Raw genomic sequence first — 23,545 nt, forward strand, 5'->3', positions numbered from 1 at the left:
TTGTATTTCTTTCACCAAATTTCTGACTTGATTTTCAGGATGTATCTGCATTGCTTTCATTTCTCTTCCCAAATTTTTCCTCTACCTCCCTTAATTTCTTTTTAAAGTCTTTTTTGAGCTCATCCATAGACCTGAGCCCATTTTCTATTTCTCTTGGAGGTTTTGGATACAGAAGCTTCAATCTTGTCATCATCTGAGTATGTATTTTAGTTTTCCATGGGATCAAAGTAATTTTCAATGGTCAGATTCTTCTTTTTCTGTTGTTTGCTTATTTCCTCAGTCTATGACTGATTTACCACACTTCCAAGGCTTTGGGGGGGGTTGGGGGACTATACAAAGGGATTTTAATTCCTCAAAGGTCTTATGAGAGGCTCTGATTGCTCTCTTGCTTATGTTCAGGCCCTCCTCTCTGCCCCGGAGCTGTGAGGATGGTCCCTGGCAGTGTTGTGGGGGCCCAGACTGCAACCTGGATCTGAGTGTGGGCAAACAGCTGAGTCCTGCCCCAGGAACAGCAGAGAGACCTTGACAGTCTCCTCCCCAACTCCCTTGCCATCTGTGGGCTGGGAGCTCTGGAGGTACTGGGTGGCTCTACCGACTCCTGCTGTAGGTTCTCACCACAGGGCTGCTTTGATGCTGTAGCTCTGCTCTGCACTCACTCTGGTGTGGCAGAGTTCTTTCCCCACCTCTTCCAGCTGTTCCTGATGATTAAATTGCCCCCTCTGCCATGGACCCAGGCACACAGCCTTGTTGTGCTGTCCTGCCACTGTGGCTGCGGTGCAGTTTTTTCCAGCCCCCAGAACAGACCTGTCCCAGAAATCTTCTAAGTTGTCCTGAACTAAGAAATTGTATCACTTAGTCTTTCTGTGGGTTCTGCCTTTCTAGATGTTGTCTACAGTCATAATTTGGCAACTTTTGGAGTTTTTTGGAAATTAGTTTTCAGGAATTCCTGCCTTCATGTTGCCCCCTGCTACCTACTCTTTAAAGTCTACCTCATAGATCAACCTTGATTCATAATATCAACTTTTCTTTCTTTTGACTTCACAATCACTTCATAATCTAATGAGATTTTAATTTTTTTACTATAATAATTGCACAATTTTAGACTAAATTTCATGAAGGAAGGAGCCTAAACTTTGTATTGTATGCTGACCTAAGTCTTCAGCAGCATCAGAACTTGCCACGTGTGAGTGCCTGAGTCTGAGAGCAGGATCCAGCTGTGACTGTAAAGTTATAATAAAAAAAAAATGTCAGAGGAAAGGCAGGAGATATTTGTGGAGTGTGCTACTCAAACTACAGAAAAACATAATAGAAAGAACATAGAAGCTTCTCTCAAGTAGGAGGATGACAAGAAGTACAACCTCCACTTTTAGCACTACATTGTGGGGAGCAGCTTCAGTATTACATGAAGAATGAGTTATTAAGTACACCACCTTCTAATACCTGGACCAAATTGCTATTCTTTTATTCATTTGATAAGAGCATAGATTTTGCTCCCTACTGAATGATCCATCAAAATAAAGCTTTCAGTCTAAATCCCAAATGGTAGAGAATGAAGTCTTTGGTTTTTGTCATGGGAATACCTCCATCTTTAAACCTTTATTGGATTGCTGTTGCATAAGTGCCAAAGTGTTGTGGTTATAAACAATTTGCAAAATATCTTGCATTTGAACTTATTTTATATTCCATATGCCTGAAATCCCTCTTGCCACCTTAATGTGGATCCTTAAAAAAATAAATCAAACAAACCTGTTGGAAGTCTGTTATACAATAAATTTTGTATTGTTCCTAACAGATGCTTAATAGCGATTTGTTTAATTGAAATAAATTTGAGAATTTTCTTTCTCTGATATATATATATATATATATCCACATATGTATATGCATTTATAGAATTGTATTACATATATTTTTGCTGTTGAAGATTAGAAATGGGGAGATCAATGAGTAACTATGAAGTTTAAGAAAACTTTGAAGAGAGTACATTCTGAGTTAGACTTTGAGCCTAAATCAGTCTTCAATTGGGCCAGAGAAATAGTGTAATCAAAGGAGACAAAAGATAGAAATGTCACAGTGTGTGGACATATTTACATGAAAGATCAATATATATATATATATATATATATATATATATATATATATTTTTTTTTTTTTTTTTTTGCCTAGGGACCTGTGATTTTATATAGGGAACTTCCAGGTGAGGAAACTCCTACTCCCAAATCATTTTCTTTGTGACTTATAACATGAAAGTTGCCTAGTTCATTGAGAGGTTAAATAATTGTCTGGATCATATAGCCAGTATGTGACATGAGCAGGACTTGGAACTCTGACTTCTAGGTCAGTTCTCTATTTACTTGGCCTTGTTACCACTACTTAATATTCAGACTGAATAAAACAGAAACAGTGAGTCAGTCAATGAACACTCATTAAATTCTTGCAATGTGCCAGGCAATATGTAAGAATATCTTCAGTTGCAGTAGGAGACATGACACAAATATTTCAATAAGGTAAATATAACAAATTAATAATTCCCTGGAGTAAAGAGAAATGAATTGAGTGATAGCGGGTAAATCTCTTAATCTCTTTAAGCTTCAGTTTCCTCATCTGTAAAATATTCATATTATGTTACTCAGAGGGAAGTTGTGAAGAAAACTTTTATAAGCCTTTAATTGCTATTTAAATGTGCTGTGATTATTGTGATTGATTCAACAGTTTGAGAAAAGTTGTTTACTTGTTCTTTTCCTGGCTGCTAATTTATTGTTTTGGGACTCAGCCTAAGTGGATATTATGGTCAGAAACAGGAACGCCCCAGTGAACTCTCAAATGGCTGCAAAGGTGTGTGTAGTCTGGACACCTCTTATATATCCTTTCTCCATTCATCAGTGACTGCATGGTCAGCTGTAAGAGTTGCATTGCATTCAGCTGAAGGAAAAGACCTCACTAGCAAACCTGCTGCCTTGAAATGTTGCTGACTTTGCATTTGCCTGAAGCGATTATCATTGTTAAAGCACCAAGCTTCCTCCTCTGTAATGTGTTTGTGACCCTTATCTTTATGGTATTTTCCCCCTCTCCCCTCTCTCCCCAACCCCATTCTCCCTGACCTGCTCTTGCAGAGTTCAGTGTTTTTCTACCTGAATCCTAGGTCTGGCAACTTTCTGCTTGTTGAATTCTCAGCTTTGAATGTAGGTCTTGCCTTCCCTTAATCTGTTAATTCCCTAACTAGGGGTATTATTTTTGGACCACATCTTCACTATTTTTGCACCACACTTTTTTCATTTCTGGTATTGTCTTATTTATACACTATAGATTAGACTCTGTCTGAGACTCAGGTCTGTTATTTTCTGTCTAGTTGCCTGGCTAATACTAGACATTTAAATAAATGTTGAATGCTTGAATGTGCACACTTCTCTGAGAGCATAATAATGACCCATCAAATTCACTGGCCTGAGAAAGGGTGAGGACCATAATGGAGCAACTCAACTCCCTTTGCAGTCAAAGTCCGGCTGTACTTTGGAATGGACAAAATAATGAAAGAGAAAAAGTCAGGTCAGTAATATAACCAATATATTGGCCACATCTAATATTATATGCAACATACTGTAACTATAGTTCCTTACCTCATGGGACTAAACTTGATCATTATAATTTCATGTTATAATTTCACTTTTTTGCTCTTTCTGTTTACATTGTTTCTGTGTATATTGTTTTCTTATTCACTTTATTTCCCCTTGAATCAATTCATGCAATTTTTTTACATGCTTCTTTGAGTTCTTATGTTCAACATTTCTTATCACAGTAATATTGCACTATGTTCACATTGTAATGACCAGTCTGATTAACTGTTCTTCAACTCATGGGCATCTATTTTAAATTCTTTGCTCTCACCAAAAGTGCTGCTATGAATATTTATTTTCAAACTTTGACTTGGGATATGAACCAAGTAGTAAGCTTCCTAGGTCAAAGAGAAGGGGAAGGGAAAAGGAAGAAAATTATCACTTATATAGTGCATACCATATGCTAAGTGCTTTAAAAATATTATTTTATTTAATGTTCAAAACACCCTGGGAGGTAGATTAGTCCATGTTACAAATGAGAAAACTGAGGCAAAGGTTAATTGACTTGCTCAGGGTCACATAACTAATGAGTATGTGAAGATGTATTTAAATTTAGGTTTTTCTGACTCTAAAACCCAGCACTCAATCTGCTGAATCAATAAGTTGGTTGTGAACATTTATGTCACTTTTTGAAAGAACAATTCCAATTTTTTCTTTCCAGAATGGCAAGGCAAATTCATAGCTTGATCAAAAGTATAGCACAATGTCCATTTTTTCCTTGTCTCTTCATCACTGGTTACTTTCAACATTTGTTGCTTTTCATAATTTTCTGGGTTTAAGGTAAAACAGAATTGCTCTTATTTGTAATTATTTTATGAATCAACACTTTAACCATTTTGTTTGTTTTTTTTACATTGATTTTGTTCATGCAAAAGTTTATCACTTACATAACTGAAAGTATCTATTTTATCATTTTTGTTCACCTCTCTTCCACATTTAGTTATGAATTCTTCCCCTAAAATATAGCTATCAAAGATGCTTGATTTTATCTTCTTCTTTATGGTATGAACTTTAATGTTCAGGTTATATGTATATTCATTTTATTTTTTTGTGGCATTTATTAAAAGATATGGGTCTAGTATGTTTCTCCTTTACTGAACTATTGCAGCATTTCCAGTATTCTACAGAATGACATTTGTATTGAAGATGAGTGGCAAGTTGCCTCTCCAAAGAGCGGGAGTAGGTAGCTAAATTCCTTGAAATAGAAGGTCCTATCTCAGGTTTTTCCTATATCCATAAGAAATCTCTTAATTTTCCCTATTCTTTCAGAAATCTATATATTCCTGACAACTGAAATTGTACATTTTTAGGCAATTTCTCCAATTAGATTTTGTATAGGATACCCTCTATGACCATGGTGAAAGCTTTTAGCAGTCATGTGAGTCCCAATTTTATTTTTTGGTACTGACAATTAGAAGAGTTTGAAATGTAACATGGTATAACAACATAGGGTACTGGACTTGGGGGCAGAGAACCTGTGTTTGAATCCTATTTCTACTTACTACTTGCATGAGATTGGATATGTCACCTAACCTCAATTTCCTTCTCTACAAACGTAGGAACTTCACTATATGGCCCTTTATTACTCTAAAAGATCCTAATGTTATTAATGCATTTTTGATTATTAAGGAATTTTTAAAAATCTTATTATGCTTGGGAAATATTTCACTGGAGGAATGCATTTAAGGCTGACTTTTTTGTTTAATCAAGTTAAAAAAACTTTTTGTAATGATACAAGATGAAACATAGAAGGATGTTGTTGCTTTGCACTAAAGCAGTGGTGAGAAATTCAATAAGAAATGGGATCCACTAAACTATATTTAAAGATCCCTGTGGGTCTCATATTGACTTAGGAAACCACATATTGATATTGTATATGTTTTATTGTATTATTACTTATTTTGTTAAATATTTCTCAATCATATTTTAATCTGATTTGGGCCATTCATGGGAGTATTGTGGGCTACATGTGACCTTTGGGCCACATATCTGATACTTCTCTAGAGAATCATAAATAAAAACTCATTTGTTTCCTGATCATATTTTTATTAAAATATTTGTACTATGTTTACAGAGATTTTATAGAAATGAAAAGCTAAGCTTATTGTTTTGATACTTCCCAATATCTTATTTAGTATTTTGGGGGGTAATAATATTTTCCATTCTTTTACAATTATACTTTGTCTCAATTAATACCTAAAGGTGCTTAACATTATATTGCTTCTGGCATATATTTAGTTAAGTTCAGTCGTTCTTCTGAACTTCATTTTTGAATGTTATTTTAACTTTTTTATTCAGCTCATTATGCACATTGAGGACAAATTAGGGATCATTTAATTTTGCTTATAAATGCTCATAGGATGATATGGCTAATTTTGCTTCATGCCAAATTCTAATAGGTTGATGAATATTACAAATGGATCGACATAAGGTAGAAGACACACTACACTGAGATAGTCTTATACTGGTAAAAGACATACATTGGTTCCTGGGATTTGTGTGGAACTACTATTGTTGTACTCACAGATTTTCTACTATGACAATTCCCCCTTCCTCCCTCTCCTGCATGACCTATTTAAACATCACAAGTCCTTCTATTGAATGTTGGAAGCAGAGGATATCTTAACCTGTATCTTAAATGAATGAATGAAAAAAGCCATTGAAGTGCTTATTTTGTGTAAAGGACTATGCTAAGCAGTTGATATATTAATAGAAAGTAAAAGACTTCCTACTCTCAGGGAGCTGAGATTCTAATTGGAAGAGATTTTAATATCTATAAAAGGGTGAGAGTTAGAATAGTACAATGTTTAAAGTATTAGAATTGGAGCCAAGAAGACCTTGGGTCATACTGCTACAAATATTTATTGGGGATAAAATCATTGTTATATGATTCTCAGTTTGCTCATCTGTAAAATGAGGTTGAACTCAATTTCCTCTTAGGTCTCTTCCAGATCTAAATCTATGATTCTATGTAATGGAACTGGAAAGGCTCAATATTTCTTATGACAAGTAAGATTGTAGTGTAGAAAATGAAACTTTTATAAATATGCATCTTTAGTATCTTTTCAGTTGATAAGTCCATATCTCTTTTGCTGTTTAACCATCACATAGGATCAAAGACTTTGATGGTGAATACTTTCTTTTCCAGGTCTCCTTTAGGTATGCTAAGGCAGGGACTTCAGTTTTGAAAAACTCAGTTGTTAGGCTGTGTCTCCAAACTGTGAACCATGGATCATGATGTTAGGGGGAGAGTTGACTGGAAGTAGTTGATGTTGGCCAAGATACTCTATACATAGTATTAAAGAGTTACTGAAAAGGCTGAGTTTAAGATACAGAATGTATCATCTAGAAAGAGGATAATGTTCCATTGCCATCCATTATAAACAGAAGAATTTAGAACAAATCTAAATTGCTCACCAATTCAACCAAAGGTCACATCTGTTGGGATTTAAAAAAAAATTCTTTTCTATAGCTTATGAGTGACTCTATGTTGTTGCTGTTTTTGAGTCACTCAGTGGTATTAGGCACCTTCATATCCACTTGGACCTGGCACTTCAGGCCCTTCTATCTTCCACTATCTCTTGAAATCTGTCCAAGTTCAGGTTCATTATTTTCATGATATTGCCTATCTGTCTCATACTCTGCCATCCTCTTTTCTTTGTGTGCTCAATCTTTCTTGACATCAGTGTTTTTCCAATGATATGTCACCAAAGCATTTAAGCTTCAACTTCAGTATTTGACCTTTCAGTGAAAAGTCAGAATGATATTAATATACCTCATTGCTGTCCAAAGGACTCTCAGAAGTCTTTTTCAGTATTACAATTTGAAAACATTGATTCTGAGGTGCTGTTTTATTTATAGTCACAGCCATACTTTACTACTGCTAAAACCATAGCTTTGAACAGACCTTTGTTAGTAAGTCAATCTCTCTGCTTTTTAAAATATTATTCAGATTTGTCACAGTTTTCTTTCCAAGGAGTATCTTTGAATTTCATAGTTGCAGTCACCATCTTCAGTGATCGTTTTAAGCCTAAGAATAGAAAAATCTGACACTGCTTCCATTTCTTCTTCTTCTATTTGCCAAGAAGTGATGGGACCAATAGGACTTTTTGTTTTTGATGGTAAACTTCAAGCCAGGTTTTGCACTCTCCTCTTTCATCCTTATCAATAAGCTTCTTAATTCATCTTCACTTTTGGCCATCAGAGTGATATAATTTGCGTATCTGAGATTTTTGATATTTCCTCCAGAAACCTTAATTCCAGCTTTTGATTAGTTTAGTCAGGCACTTCACATGATGCACTCTTCATATAAGGTAAATAAATAAGGTGACAATATACAACATTGTTGTACTACTTTTCCAATCTTAAACCAATCAGTTGTTCCATGGTTAGTTCTAACTGTTTCTCAGGAGTCATTTAAGATGATTAAGTACTCCCAACTCTCTGTGGACTTGCCACATTTTGTTATGATCCACACAGTCAAAAGTTTTAGTGCAGTCAATGAAACAGAAGTAGATTTTTTTGAAACTTTCTTGCTTTCTCTGTAGTCTAGCAAATGTTGGCAATTTGGTCTTTAGTTCCTCTACCTCTTTGAAAACTGGCCTTCACATCTGGTAATTTTCAGTTCACATAATGCTAATATTTAACTACAGAATCTTAAGCAAAACCTTGCTGATGTGTGAAGTGAGTATTTAATAATTTGAACATTCCTTTGGGTTCCCTGCAGAGCAGCTATTTTGGCATGCACATCTGCAAGGTAGAATGCCTTCTGTCATTCAACATTGGCTATATCTGCTGGATTTCATTCACAGGTAGTAAGCATAGAATGCCTATACCTAGGCAGAGTCATCTGCATTCCCAAACTAATATGAGCAAGATTTGTCTGATAGTTTCCTCTACCCCATTCTTAGCTTCAGTGCTCTCTACTATCTACCAGTTATAAATTTCCAATAGATGGTGTTCTACCTGTGTCATAGCAACCTGGATACAAGGTACAAGACCTTACTTAAAATCACATGGCTTTGCCCAGTTGTTTTGTTGGCCAAATGTATTCTATGTGACTATATTCAACAAACTATATGACCAAACAAAACCCAGTGAGGAACTTGGTAAACTTGTAGCCCCTGCTAATTTCGTTTTTCTTCTGTGTGGTACTAATGGTAGTCTTTGTTATGGTCTTGTCCCTATCCCAGTGGAATAATATCATTTTCATGGTCATGTATACTCACCAAATGTCTCATTTCCTGTTCTGCTTAGACTCTCCTACTACTGCTAAAACCATTTGCCCATTCCTTAAAGAGACTACTAATTCTCTAGTTTCCTCTCTTTGATTAGGACCCCCCCCAGTGTATACTTTTTGAACTGCATTATTTATTACGCAACAGATGAAAATTCATCTTGCTTCTGAATATTATCCTTAGTTTGGTGGTTAGATTGCATGCAACAAATTCTAAAATATGAATTATATCAATCACCAAAATGATTGTTCACCCTGAAGGCTTACTTCTCTGTTGTATTAATTTTCTATAATACTTCAGTTCACTTATCTAACTCAAATATCTTCAAATATCTTTTATTACAAATTATGATTTTAAGCTCTAAATCTTGATCACATGGATAAGATAATATAAGTACTTTGAGAGCAGGGATTTTCTTTGTTTTTATGTTATGTTCATAATCTCAGGGCCTAACCTAATATTTTGCTCCTAGTAGGTACTCGATAAAATTTTCTTGAAATGATTTTGATGACTGATGATTGGTTAGGGGGAATTGCAACACAATCCTTAGATAGTCATAGAAAAGTCTTAAACTCTTTTTTTTTGTGTGTGTATGCTTCAGTCTGTATTCGGATACCATCATCTGTGTCTTTGATAGATAGTTTTCTTTGTCATAAGTCCATCAGAAAAAAATGCTTCAATTTTTTTTTCACACAGCTGCTATTATATATTTTCTTCCATTCTATTCTTCCCCATTCCCATTTATTCTATTCTCTCTCTCTCTCTTTTTACTCTGTCTCACCTCAAAAATGTGCTTTATCTGACTACTTTCAACATGATCTTCTCTCTCTCTTTTACCCCTATAACCTGCCCCATCCCCTTTTCCCCCACCCCTTTCCCTCTCCTATTTTCCTCTATGGTAAGATAGATTTCTATACCCAATTGAGTGTGTATGTTATTTCCTCTCTGAGCCACTTCTGACAAGAGTGAAGACTCACTCACTCCCCCTCACATTCCCTCCCATTGCAAAAAGTTTTTCTTACCTCTTTTATGTGAAATAGCTCAAACAATTCTTTCTCCTTTCCCTTTCCCTTTCTCCCAGCATATTCTTTTCTTGGCTATTAACTCCATCTTCATAATATATTATACCTTCATATTCAACTCCCTCCTGTGCCTTGTCTATATATGATCCTTCCATATGAGTCAAAAGTATCATCTTCTTTTACATGAATACAAACAGTTTGACATCATTACATCTCTTATAATTTGCTCTTTCTATCTATCCTTTCTATGTTTCATCTGAATCCTGTCTATTATATTTTCTCTCTCCTTTCACTCTGTCCCTCTTCAAAAATGTGTTGTGGGGAAGCTGAGTGGCACAGTGGACAGAGCACTGGTCCTGGAGCCAAGAGGCCCCAAGTCTATGTCCTATCCCAGAGACCCAGCAACCACTTGGCCCCATGGTCCCAGATAGGCTACCCAATCCCACCAACTTGCAAAAAGTAAAAAATAAAATGTGTTATATCTGACTAACTTCTGCTATGATGTATCCTCTCCTCTATCACCCACATTCCCCTTCCCCCCATCCCCCTTCTCTCCTTTTTCTTCTATATATCTATACCCTATTGAGTGTGTATGCTATTTCCTCTCTGAGCCATATCCAATGAGAATGAAGGCTCCCTCATTCACCTTAACCCCTTCCATACAATTATTTCTTGACTCTTTTACATGAAATATCTTAGTTTATTCCACCTCTCCTTTCCTTTTTTCCAGTGCATTTCCTTTTCACCCATTGACTCCATTTTACAATATATTATGCCTTGTCTATATAAGCTCCTTCTAATTTCTCTATTAAATGAGAAGATTCATATGAGTATTATCAGTATCATCTTTCCATGCAGCAGTTAAGTTCCTCATAATTTACCCTTCTCACCCACCCTCTCTGTTTCATCTGAGTCCTATACTTGAAGATCAAACTTTCTGTTCAGCTCTGGCTGTTTCAACAGGAACATTTGAAATTCCCCTGGATTGAAAATCCATCTTTTGCCCTGGAAGAGGATTTCGGTTTTGCTGGGTAGTTGATTCTCAGTTGCATTCCAAGCTCTTTTGCCTTCCAAAATATTATATTCCAAGCCCTATGAGACTTTAATGTGGATGCTGCTAAATCCTATATGGTCCTGACTGAAACTCCATGATATTTAATTTGTTTCCTTCTGTCTGCTTGCAATATTTTCTCTTTGACTTGGGTGTTCTGGAATTTGGCTATAATATTCCTGGGTGTGTGTGGGTTTTTTTGGATCTCTTTCCAGAGGAGATTGGAGGATTCTCTCAATTTCTAATATCAGGGCAATTTTCCTGTAGAAAGTTTTTAAAGATGAAGTCAAAGCTCTTTTCCTGATCATGACTTTCAGGTAGCCCAATAATTTTAAAATTATCTCTTCTGCATCTGTTTTCCAGATCAGTTGTGTTTTCAATGAGATATTTCACATTTTCTTCTAGTTTTTCATTCCTTTGGTGTTGAATTATTGTCTTGATTTCTTGCAAAGTCCTGAGATTCATTTAGCTCCAGTCTACATTTGAAGGATTGCTTTCCTCAGAGAGCTTTCTTATCTCCTTTTCCATTTGGTCAATTATGCTTTTTAAAGCACTCTTCTCCTCAATAACTTTTTGAACTATTTTATCCATTTGTCTAAACTGCTTTTTAATGTCATTTTCTTCTGCAATTTTTTGGATTTCGTTGACTAAGTTGTTGACTTTGTTTTCATGTTTTTCCTGCATCTCTCTCATTTCTCTTCCCAATTTTTCTTCTACCTCCCTTACTTGTTTTTCAAAATCTTTTTTGAGCTCTGTCATAGCCTGAGCCCAGCTTCTATATTTCTTGGAGTCTTTAGTTGCAGAAGCTTGCATTTTCTCATCTTCAGAGTGTGTGTTTTGGTCCTCCATGGGACCAAAGTAATTGTTTATGGTTAGGTTCTTTTTTTCTGTTTACTCATTTCTCCAGCCATGCCTTCTTTGGGGGTGCCTCCTGAACTTTTGAGTATTATTAGGACACCTCTGCAAGGACATCAGTAGGTGAGGCTCTGACTGTTCTCATGGTCTGTTGAATGGCCTGCAAGCTCACCCCTCTGGGGCTCCAGACTATGACCAAGGTCTGAATATGGTCAGATTCCCAGAGTCCCGTCCCAGGGACAGAGGATAGACCTTGGAAGTCTCCCTCCACTCCCTTACCTTTCATAGGCTGAGCACTCTGGAAGCAGTTACTGGGTGGCTCCCTGCTGGGCAGCTCCACAGGCCTGCTTCTGTTTCCTGGTATCTGGGCTGTGTTGATGGCCCTGGCCATGCTGAGGAGGGCCACCCTGGCCTGGGTTTCATGCTTGTTGTGGCAGAGGTTTCCCTGCTTATCTTCTAAGTTGTGCTTGGTGCTCCCTGGGGTGGCAGGTCAGGAAACTGCTTCTGCTGCCAGAAGCCTGGGCTCCCAGGGACCCAGGAGCCTTGGGGTTATTCCCAGAAGGCTGAAGCTCCTTAGCTCCAGCATGCTGCTCCCCACTCCAACTACATGTGAAAAAACCTTGCCACTATTTCCCAGGTTACCTTGGGTTGGTGAATTGCCTTACTGGATCTTTCTGTGGGCTCTGTCTCTCAAAAATTTAGTTAGAGTTATATTGTAAGGTTTTTGAAATATTTTTGGAGAGAGCTCCTGGGAAAGCCTGTTCTCATGCCACCATGTTGGCTACCCCTCCAATAATTTTTAAATTATCTCTTCTGGATCTGTTTTCCAGGTCATTTTTTCCCCCAGTGAGATATTTCACATGTTCTAGTTTTTTATTCTTTTGGTTTTATTTTATTGTTTCTTGATTTCTCCAACTCACTAACTTCCCTTAGTTTCATTCTGTATTTGAAGGAATTATTTTCTTTAGTAAACTTTTGTATCTACTTTTCCATTTGGTCAATTCTGCTTTTTAAGGCATTCTTCTCCTCATTGACCTTGTGGACTGATTTTTCCATTTGACCTAAACTGATTTGTTTTTAAGATGTTATTTTCTTCAGCATCTTTTTTTGTACCTTCTTCATCAAGCTGTTGACTTGATGTTCGTACTTTTGCTGCATTGCTTCATTTCTCTTTCCAATTTTTCCTCTATCTCCATTACTTGATTTTAAAAAAAATTGAGCTCTCCCATAGGCTGAGACCAATTAATATTTTACTTGGAGGCCTTGCATACAGAAATTTTGATTTTGTTGTCTACTGAGTGCGTGTGTCTTTTGATCCTCCATAGGGCCAAAATGTTTGCCTTACGAAACCCCCAAAACTCCCGGAAAACAAAAGCAAGAAGGTGGAGTTCTGTTTCCAAGGTGGAGAACACACTATCCCAAGTTTTGGGCAGGATTTTCCAGCCCCCAGAGACTTCAATTCCTTCAAGTTCTTATAAGAGGATCTGATTACTCTCCTGGCCTGTGCTCTGATCTGCTGATAACCATAAGCACTCACCTCTGCCCTGGAACTGTGAGGAAGGCCCTTACTCTGCTCTGGCAGTTAAAGCCCCTTTTCCTGAGACTGGAGTCCCAAACTGCAGCCTGGATCTAAGCACTGGCCAAGCCACAGAATCCTGCCTTGGGGATAGATAGCAGAGACTTCTTATCATCTGTGGGCTGAGCACCCTGAAAGCAGGTGCCAGGTGGCTCCCCAGGACTGCTCCTGGTCCCTGGGGGGAGCCAAAATTTTCCAACTGAACCCCCAAGTTGTCCTTGGCAATCTCTGGGTTAAGAGGTCTGGAGACTGTCACTCCTTCTATGGACCCAGGCACCCCCAGGGAACCAGGTGCCCTACTGGTTGTTCTGGATGGCTGGAGTCAATTTGCTCAGGCTTTGCCTGCTCTGTGCTTTCTAACCCTGGTGTAATAGACCTTTCCCATGTGTCTTCTAAGTTGTCTTGGACTGGGAAATTGTTTCACCCAATCTTTCTGTGGGTTTTGCCACTCTAGAATTAGGCTGCAGTCATTAATTAAAGATCTGGGAGAGAGCTTAAGGGAATTCTTGCCTCCATTCCACCATAACGATTCTACCCTCCAGCGTTCAACTCTTAAGAGATCAAAAAATAAAGTCTAGCTGTCTGTCTGTTTTTTGTTTTTTTTTTTTGTCTCAGAATCCCTTTATATTCTGAAAAAAATTATTGAGTAACCCCACCAAATTTTTTTTGTTTATGTGAGCTATATCTATTGATATTTACTGCATTAGAAAAGTATCATTACAAAAGTTGTTTTAACCTTGTGATCTCTTGTGATCCCCTGAAAGGTTTTATTGAGATCCTCATGGGTCCCTGAATCATACTTTGAGAAAGACTATTGTGTATAGACAGATATTCCAAGAAACATGCAAATAGCAAACCCCATAAGATAGTTACTTGGACAGCTAGGTAGCATTTTTGATAAGGCACTGGTCTTGTAGTTCTGAGAGCAGGAGTTCAAATCTGGCCTGAGATACTTGACACTAACTAGCTGTGTGACCTTGGGCAAATCACTTAATCCTGATTGCCTCCCATTCAGGGCCATGTCCAGTCCTGATCCATTTCTGATCACTGGACCCAGATGGCTCTGGAGGAGCAGGTGAGACTGTTTGATTTAACACAGTACCCCCTCACTCAAATCCAATTCATGTGCTTGTTATCACTTCCCTAATGTCATAGTCTTCTTCAAGAATGAAGCACAAACATTATTATTATTATTATTATTATTAGGCTAGTTTATTATATTATGATATATTGATATAGTTTGTCCCTTTTGCCCTGTATATAACCTATTTTGACATTGGAATTTGGTTAAAAGAACCTCAATTCAAACCAAATCTCCATCCACTGAATCCTTGCTAAACTTAAAAATAATAGATAAGAATGGTTGTGTGTTACAGAAGAGATTTAACTTCCAAAAGTGTCAAGGCCTGATAATCTTGAAGAGCTTTGGATCCAATGAAACAGTACTAGACTCCTAAAACAATAGTTTTCATTTTGTCATATCTTACCAGTATCAGATATTTAGATCTGGGATAGTGCTAGGAGGAGGAGTGGCATCTGCAGGAAGGACCAAGTAAAGTAGACTTGACCAGCAAGGCTTAAATGTGAAATTATGTTGACTTTGACTCATACTTCATGTGAAGCAAATTGCCATTATTGAATCACACTACTCCTTGGACTCCTTTACTTTACAGTCTAACCCAAGTGGACTTCTTGCTCTTCCTCTTCACATATAACACTCCATCTCCCAACTCCTTAGGTCATTTTCCAAGTCTGGGATAAACTCTTTCCTCACTTATCATTGGAATAATACCCTAAGGTCTTCCCCTAGACATTTTAGGTTGATTTTTTCCTTAAAAGGTATTAAACATATTTTATACTTTAATAGACTCAAGGGATTATTGAGTCAATTAAAGTTAAAACATAGGTTTAATACCTTTCAAGGAAAAACTAACCCAAAATGCCTAAGGGAAGGTCTCATTATTACCTTGGGTGGGTCCTTCAGAATAGAAATCACACCTAGTGAGTGTCTATCCATCCCTTCCAGGTATGTGTCAGAATCATACTGGTAAATATATAATTTGAATATTGCTTGCCAGTTATTTGAGAATGTTAAGAACTATCATACCATAATTTCTAATAATTTGTTAAGCAACTTATTCATATGATTATAAGAGAATATAGAACTGATTGGGGAAAAAACCCTAGAGGAAGTTGGCTCATTTAGACAAAAGATTCATTGAAGTATATAAAGTACTGATAATGATTTGTGAATTCAAATATCTATTAAAAAGCTTGTCACATGGATTATTCTGAAATATAGAGATTATCTGTACAGGAAATCACTGGTTTAATTTTTTCACTTTGTCTGATAAAGATTTTTGCCAAAACTTGCTATAGCTCTCTAAGTAAAAAAAAAAAATCCAAGATATTTCTCTCCTCATTTCATTCTGTGCAGTCTCTTCTAATAACTAATCAAGTAAAGTTATCTACTACTTCCTACAATGATAATCAACAAAGATGGTTACTTTCTAAAAAAATGCAACTAATGAAAATGTTAATAATTGTGTGTTATTTAAACCATTCATTGTCAGTATCCATTAAGGATAATGGTTGTGATCAGTGAAATTTTTTTTGTGTTAAATATATTTTGCATATAGAATATGCAAAATTTCAGACTTTTACCATCATTTGCTTTCCTTTTCTCCATCCTCCCATCAGAAAATGATTGTTAAAGAAAGGAGATATCAGGCTGACTAAAAATAGAAATATATAGGTTGAACTTTGGAACTATGAAATCTAGGGGGATGTAATTGTCTGGTTATAGAGAATCTTATAATAGATTCTAAATACTGAAATGGAGATTTTGCCAATGCCTGCATTGTCTGGTAGCAATGTGAGATAATGGATGATTGCTGAAGTACTATGATTTCAATACTTTGCTTTCCCAATTTAAAAAATTGCTTTAAACTCTTATTAATATTATGTAGAAATGAAGCTGAATTAATCTTTAATCAATAGTGATATTCTTTGAACTCACTATTTCTTTTTCTAAAGGTTCAAAGTATGACAATATATCTGATTCATCCCTTTTTCTTGAGGTTAGGGTGGAGGGATGAGAGCGGTTCAAGAAATAGGACCTAACTATGGAGGAAAACACTACTGTTTAATCTCTTCCAGTGTATTACAGATATACTGTATGCAAGGCATGAATGATACATAAAAAGAACAAGAAATTTCTATATTATCTCCAATACAAATGCTATCTCCTCAGCTCCACTCTTCCCATACAAAATTAAACAAATTAAAAGAAAACAAAATCTTTTCCCTATGCCGCCTATCAATTTATTTATATTTATAAATTGGGACAGTCAAAACCATGAAATATATACAAAGATTTTCAATCTTCTTCTTTCCTGTTTTTTATTTCCCCTAAATTTTCAGTCTCCATCAAGGTGATAATTCTTTTAGGTTTTTTTTTTTTTTTTTGCAAGGCAAACAGGGTTAAGTGGCTTGCCCAAGGCCACACAACTAGGTAATTATTAAGTGTCTGAGACCGGATTTGAGCCCAGGTACTCCTGACTCCAGGGCCAGTGCTTTATCCACTACTCCACCTAGCCGCCCCCAAGGTGATAATTCTTTACAGCTATTTAGGCCTATAGAATTAACATTTTTTTAATAAAAATACTGTATTTCCCCATTTAGCCTAGGCTGGAAGAGCAGGAATTTTTCAAGGCAGAATCCTGATTGGCACAGGAACTTTGACCTATGCTGTTTCCAACTTAGATTTATTTGCTCTTCTTCAGGAAAGCTAGTGATCCCTGCTCCTAATAGCTCAAAATATTGAAACTGAACTTAATGTAGACACTTAAACCATTGGTTTAGAACTCCTGAGTTCAAAAAATAAATCAGCCTCAACCTCCCAGTAGCTAGAACTATACACATTGAGTGGTATCAGCATTTTCCTTTTGTTTGTCACTTCTTGAAGACTCTGACATTAGGAATGTGATGCCATGACATACAAGTGAATAGGATTTAAGTGAGGGAGAGCTTTGCAAAGTCACTTTTTCTTCCAGAGTCATCTGGGTTCAGTTGCCAGATATGAATAAGGAGAATTGGGGATGACTCAAGCCTCACTTGGTCATTGTTTGAGTCCCGATTGGCTCAGAGTGAATGTAAATACAAAGTGTTTCTGGTTTGACTAGAAACCCTGAGGGTCTTCCCCTTCCAGAGTGATTTTTTTTGACTAGATTAAAACAATTATCTCTGCCTCATTTGTTACTTACCTAGCCTAAATTACTATATGGGTGTTGTCTCAGTCAAACTGAGACCTGTTAAAGGCTAGGGTTTAAAAAGGTTAGCATTTTCCTGGAAAAGTCTTGAAGACTGAAACTCTCTTAAGATAAAAGATGGCAATCTCTAATGAGGAGCCCTAGGTGGTGAAGTGGATAAAGCACTAATCCTTGAGCCAGGATTCCCCAAATTTGAATCCAACCTCAAACATTTACTAATTATGTTATCCTGGGGCAAGTCACTTCATCCTATTTGTCTCAGTTTCCCCATCTGTAAAGTGAGCCACTACAATAAATGTACAATTAGTGACCCACTACAATAATGTACAATTAGAATGTTGAATTGAGATCTGTTGGATTTTCAGACTAGAAGGTGAGCTGCTTTGAAAGTAGTTTTCTTCAAGAGTTTTAAATAATCTTTTATAAATCTGCTCTGCATAGGTGCATGAGATTCTTGGGGCATTGTGAAACATAAACAGAAGAGCTGAAATGAATTGTAGTGGAAGAATGATGAATTTACTTATTTCCCAAACTGTCTCTCCCTTATAGTAGAAAGGGGGTACAAATGACAAATAATGCTACTTAAACACACACATGTATATGTTTTTATATCTATCTATTTATCTAAGAGTGGCCCAAGCAACAAACTAAGACTTTTTTCAAGATACACTTAACTATCTGTGAGCAGGAATATCAGCAGAAGTTAATGGCAAACTATGAAACAAATACAAATACAAATACATCTATGGTGTTGAGAGCAGAGTGATAAGATCTGGTAGAGAGTACTAAGAATCACTCAGTTTTTGAACTAACAGTAAATATTAATTTGATTGTTGTTAATTTAATTATAAGAACAATGTTCAATGATCAAGAAGTAGACATGTTGCTGAAGGTTCCAAACTATATTAATTTGGACATTCTTGCTGAAATTGAAACAAGAAGAAAGAAGGAAATTGAGGCTAAGTGACAAGAGAAGTGAAGAAAGAAATCAACAGACTGAGTTCTATCATGTCCAAAGACCAAAAGAACCAACATTGTATTGAAGAAATATATGAAGACCTCTAGCACATTGGCTAAGATCTTCAATAGGGGAAATCTATGGAAGAACATGAACAAGAATAACAGGATAAAGAGGCATAATTAAGTTTCAATCTATGCTAATAAAAAAAATAGCCATATTGGTGAGATCACAGATCTATTAAAGTTTTTTTTTTTTAGATTTTTCAAGGCAGTGGGTTTAAGTGGCTTGCCTAAGGCCACATGTCTAGGTAATTATTAAGTGTCTGAGGTCAGATTTGAACCCAGGTACTCCTGACTCCAAGGCCAGTGCTCTATTCACTGCCCCACCTAGCAGCCCCTACTCTATTAAAGTTTTGAAGGGTTTGAAGGGTTGCATATTTTAGGATACTACAAGCTATGAAGAACTAAAGGTATAAGTGAACAAAAGGTAAAAGAAAGATGTAGTATATTTATAAATGGACTGTATCATATTACTAGTAATATTATTCAAGAAATATCTTTTGGAATTAGATGAACATGTTCTTAGCAAGCTCAAGAGATAACGAAAGACTTCTAGTATTCTGATTCTATGTAGAGGATTCATGGAAGGATACAGCCGAGAAATGCACAGGATGGGGAAGCATGGATGAGTTGCAGTCTATACTGCCAGAAGGAATATATACATGAATGAGATCTCTGGTTCAGTGATGATATACTAGATATACTACAATTACATGATCATAGATTTAGAATTGGAAGAGAGATGGAGGCCACCTATGGTGGTTAGACTCCCTCTTTTTATAGAGAAGGAGTTGAGGTTTTAAGAAGTTAAGTGATGAGATCAAGATCACACAGGTAAGGGACAGAGCCAGATCCAGAGACCCTTGGATTACAAATCCAATCCTCTGCTACATCACTGTTTTTTCTCTTTAGTACCATTCTGACAAGAAGCTCAGTTCTCAAAATTTAAGTTTAATGATCCATCCTATATTTTAGGTCAAATACCCAAGGACCTGGCTTAGTATTTAAAAAATGTTAAAGTCTCTCTAAATCTTAGGTATTTCCTTAATAGCTCATGCTTCAAAGGTGTGAATTCCATTTAATTAACATAATTTAAGACTATTCATCATTTATTTGAAAAAAATACCTGAGAAAAGAAATGATCCCAATATGGCGGGATTAAATAACAACCCCTGTGCATTGTAATAATAATCATAATCAATGATTTGCTGATAAATGATTAGAAATCTGCTCTCCAAAAAAAGGTACAACTGATACTTTTTATTTTTAATATTTTCTCCATCTCTTTATTTACTCTGTTGTTATTGTTCAGTCATGTCCAATTCTTTGTGAGCCTGCAGACCACACTGTCTATGGAATTTTCTTGGCGCAGATACTGGAGCAATTTGCTATTTCTTTCTCCAGTGAATTAAGGCAAACAGAGATTAAATTAATCGGCCAGGTTCACACAACTAGTAAGTAAGGTCAAATTTCAACTTGAACCACCTAGATGTTTTTTAAAAATTAAATCTAGAAACCAACAGAACAATAAATCATGCTGTGATTCATAAATCATTTCCAAGGTATTAAAAATGCTCAAACTGAAAACTTAACAATAGATTTTCAAGATATAGTTTAAACGTATCAGGATACACCTTATTGTAACTCACATGTGTATGATGCTTTACTGTTATAGAATGCTTTTCTATATAATACTTCATTGAACCCTAATGGAAAACTCATGCAATGGAAATATTATTTGATTTGGATTCAGTAGACCTGAATTCTAATTCTGACTTTGCCACTTGATATTTATATAACTTTGAACAAGTCTCTTGATATCTGAGGTCATGTTTTCTCATCTGTAAAATCATGAAGTTGAATTAAATGATGATAAAGGTCCCTTCCAGCTTTAATCCTATGATTCAACTAATTTATTATTTTATAAAGAAAAACATGAGTTGAATGACTTGCCCAAAGTCACATAGCAAATAGGTGGCAAAGTCAGCATTTGACAAGTATTCTTGGAGTAGAGGAAATGTTAAGAGAAAGATGTTCTATAATTAATTTCTTCCCTCTGCAATGATCATGTACCTTACAGTAACACTGACCAACTCCCCCCCAAAAAATCCCTTCATGGCAAAGATGAGAAAAAAATAGGCTTAGGGAGAGGGGGCTTAATGATCCATATGAGTTTATTTTGGGTGAAGAAATCACCAACTTGGACTCAGGAGGATAAGAAAAGAATTACATTTTAATTCTCAGGTTGCACAAAAGTGTACAAGTCACTACAAAAAGTTCACAAATTACTACATAAATTTTACAAGTGACTACAAGAAGTTCACATTAAGTTCTTTGGAGAAGCAGCAAGACAGTGAATTCCAGTGGAACTAGTATAGTTAAGTAAAGAAGAAACAGTCACAAACTGGGCTGGTGAGGCCATCCAGGATAGCTAAGAGGAATTATTTGGAGTAACACTCCCCTAGAGTGGGCTGCTCTCACAGGAAGACAAGCAACCAGGGGTTAGGTAACCCAGAGCAAGTTATTCTCCACTACCTACTGGTTAGGTAGGTCTCCTCCAAAGACAGAGAAGCAACTCAAGTGAGGAGTGAACTGAACTTTGAAGGAGGACTAGAGAAGTAGATGGGGCAGATAGCTCAGAGAACAGAGATGAGGCAATGAGAGGTATGTGGATGAGGGATAGTACTTAATTCTCTCAAGCTAATTCTTAATTATCTCAATCCATTGTTTTATTGGTAAGGGTTTTTGAGCCTGTGAGCAGGGATTTACTGAGTCCTTAACAGGGCTGGATAAGCTACTATACTAAAAGTTCATTGATCTCATTTCATAGCTTGCAGAATGGGATTGGGGTCACTGGTAATGTAAGGTACATAGTCAGTGCAGAGGGGAAAGATTAATTTTAGAGCCTATTTCTCTTAACATTTCTCCTACTTTACTCTAAGTCCATCACTCTTTCCTCTCTGGTAATCTGTCTCTTGATGTTTGCCCTTATTCTTCATGAAGATCATGACCTCAGGGATTTGATATGATGACAAGCACATGAATTGAATCTGAATGAGACAATGCTGTACTAAGTCACTAGCCTCACTTTCTCCTCCAAAATATCTAGGTCCAGTGGCTAGATATGAATCAGGATGATTGGTGATGGCTCTGAATGTGAGGTAATGAGGGTTAAGTGACTTGCTCAAGGTCACACAGCTGGTAAGTGTCAAGTGTCTGAGGTTGGATTTGAACACCTGTCCTTCTGATTCCAAGAACAGTATTGTATCTACTGCACCACCTAGTTGCCCCTACCTGTTATACTCCATGCCAATATTCAAAGTACTTATAGAGATTGTTTTAGTCTTAGTATAAACTTGTTATTTTTCATCCTTCATTTGAGGACAAATGACATCATGAAGAGGATGTATATTAGCTTTAGGAAAGGATACTCCTTTTAAAAATGGTTAAAACCAGGATAAAATGATCTAAAGCCTAGACAGATCATCTCTTAACTAGATGAAACCCTTTTGGAAGTTAACTTTTATGGTTCAGTATGGAAGCATTTTTTTTCCTTTCTGATATTTTATAGTAGCTAATCCCAGGTAAATTATCATATGACAATTGAAGCAAAGACATTGCTGTTATTTCCTCCCTACCCCACTTTTTTCTTTTTCTTTTTGAGTCAATTGGAGTTAAATGATTAGCTCAGAGTTTCACAACTAGCTAATGCCTGAGGCCAGGTTTGAATATGGGTTCTCCTGACTCTAGGGCTGGTGCTCTATCCACTGTGCCAACTAGATTACCCCCCTCCCCCACATACTTGTCATTTCTAAAAATATTTGGAGCTTTTGAAGCTTAGTACATAAGGATCAAGTAACAAAGAAAAGCATGAGTTTACTTCTTTCAGACTTTTTTCTTTCATTTGTTTCATTTCATATATCCTTGAATTTGACCAGTGATAAATTTCTATAAAGAAATATTTGTTTTTCTTTTAGGAGACATGGAGAAGTTTCTTAATCAACTCAGTGGGATTTTAAAGTGTCTTGTCATTGACTAACTGAAGATCATCTATGCCCCCGGTGGCTTCTAAAAAGCAAAAATAACCTGTGAGGAATCTGTCATTTCTGACAGTTAAAAAGAGAGCCAGCTATGAAGGAAGAAGCCAATTCTTTTAAAAGGTAACTGCTTTTTGCCCTTTCTCATGTGTTTCTTAGAGACTTGGGGCAAGGCATTTTTTTTCTATGCCATCAACATTTGAAAATTGTCTCTTGGAGTAGGAGATATCCCACTCATCTGAGAGCAGTGTCCAAGTAGTGAGCCACAGAGGGAAGTATATCCAGGGAGCCTAGTGGAGTGAATATCTCTAAAGGAACAATGTACCAAGACAGAACAAAGTGAGTACACCCTGAGAAGAGCCAATGTCAGAGGTTAGAGTTATTTTGGATGCAGATATTTCTCTTCTAGTATCTCTTTACTCATATGCTTTAGTTATTGTGGGAACTTGCAACTTAACCTTTCTGATAGAGAAGTTTTATTTCTACTGTTCTTCCTAATCCATTTCTGCAAATAATTGTGTCCATTGGTTAATAAAAGTTAAATGAACCAGTTGAGGCTCACACCCAATGGTTTTCAGTGTATTGTTTTATGGACAATGTATTGAAACTGAAGTGGGGTCTTCCTGAGGACCCAACTTAGGTATCCTGATTGGGAACTACATTTATAATAGCTTTATGACATTGACAGAGAGAGAGAGAGAGAGAGAGAGAGAGAGAGAGAGAGAGAGAGAGAGAGAGAGGCAAGGGAATAAGCATGATAAATAGTCTTGCTATGTGCCAGACCCTGTGCTTTTGGTTGTTGTCATTGTCAGTAGTGTCTGAGTTTTTCTTACCTCATTTGGGATTTTCTTGGCAAAAATATGGA

General features: G+C 36.5%; 1 long non-coding RNA gene across 1 annotated transcript in view; it reads left to right on the plus strand.

The window, feature by feature from the left end:
- The window catches only part of LOC141521531 (uncharacterized), a 159,423-nt gene extending 136,099 nt beyond the window's left edge, over nt 1-23,324 (plus strand). Inside the window, exons 2-3 of the long non-coding RNA XR_012477997.1 lie at nt 22,621-22,803; nt 22,903-23,324. This is a non-coding gene — a long non-coding RNA (uncharacterized LOC141521531). The remainder of the gene's footprint in view (nt 1-22,620; nt 22,804-22,902) is intronic.
- The last annotated feature ends 221 nt before the right edge of the window (nt 23,325-23,545 follow it).

Source organism: Macrotis lagotis, chromosome 4 (genome assembly GCF_037893015.1).
Source record: "Macrotis lagotis isolate mMagLag1 chromosome 4, bilby.v1.9.chrom.fasta, whole genome shotgun sequence".
NCBI classification, from domain to species: Eukaryota; Metazoa; Chordata; class Mammalia; order Peramelemorphia; family Peramelidae; genus Macrotis; species Macrotis lagotis.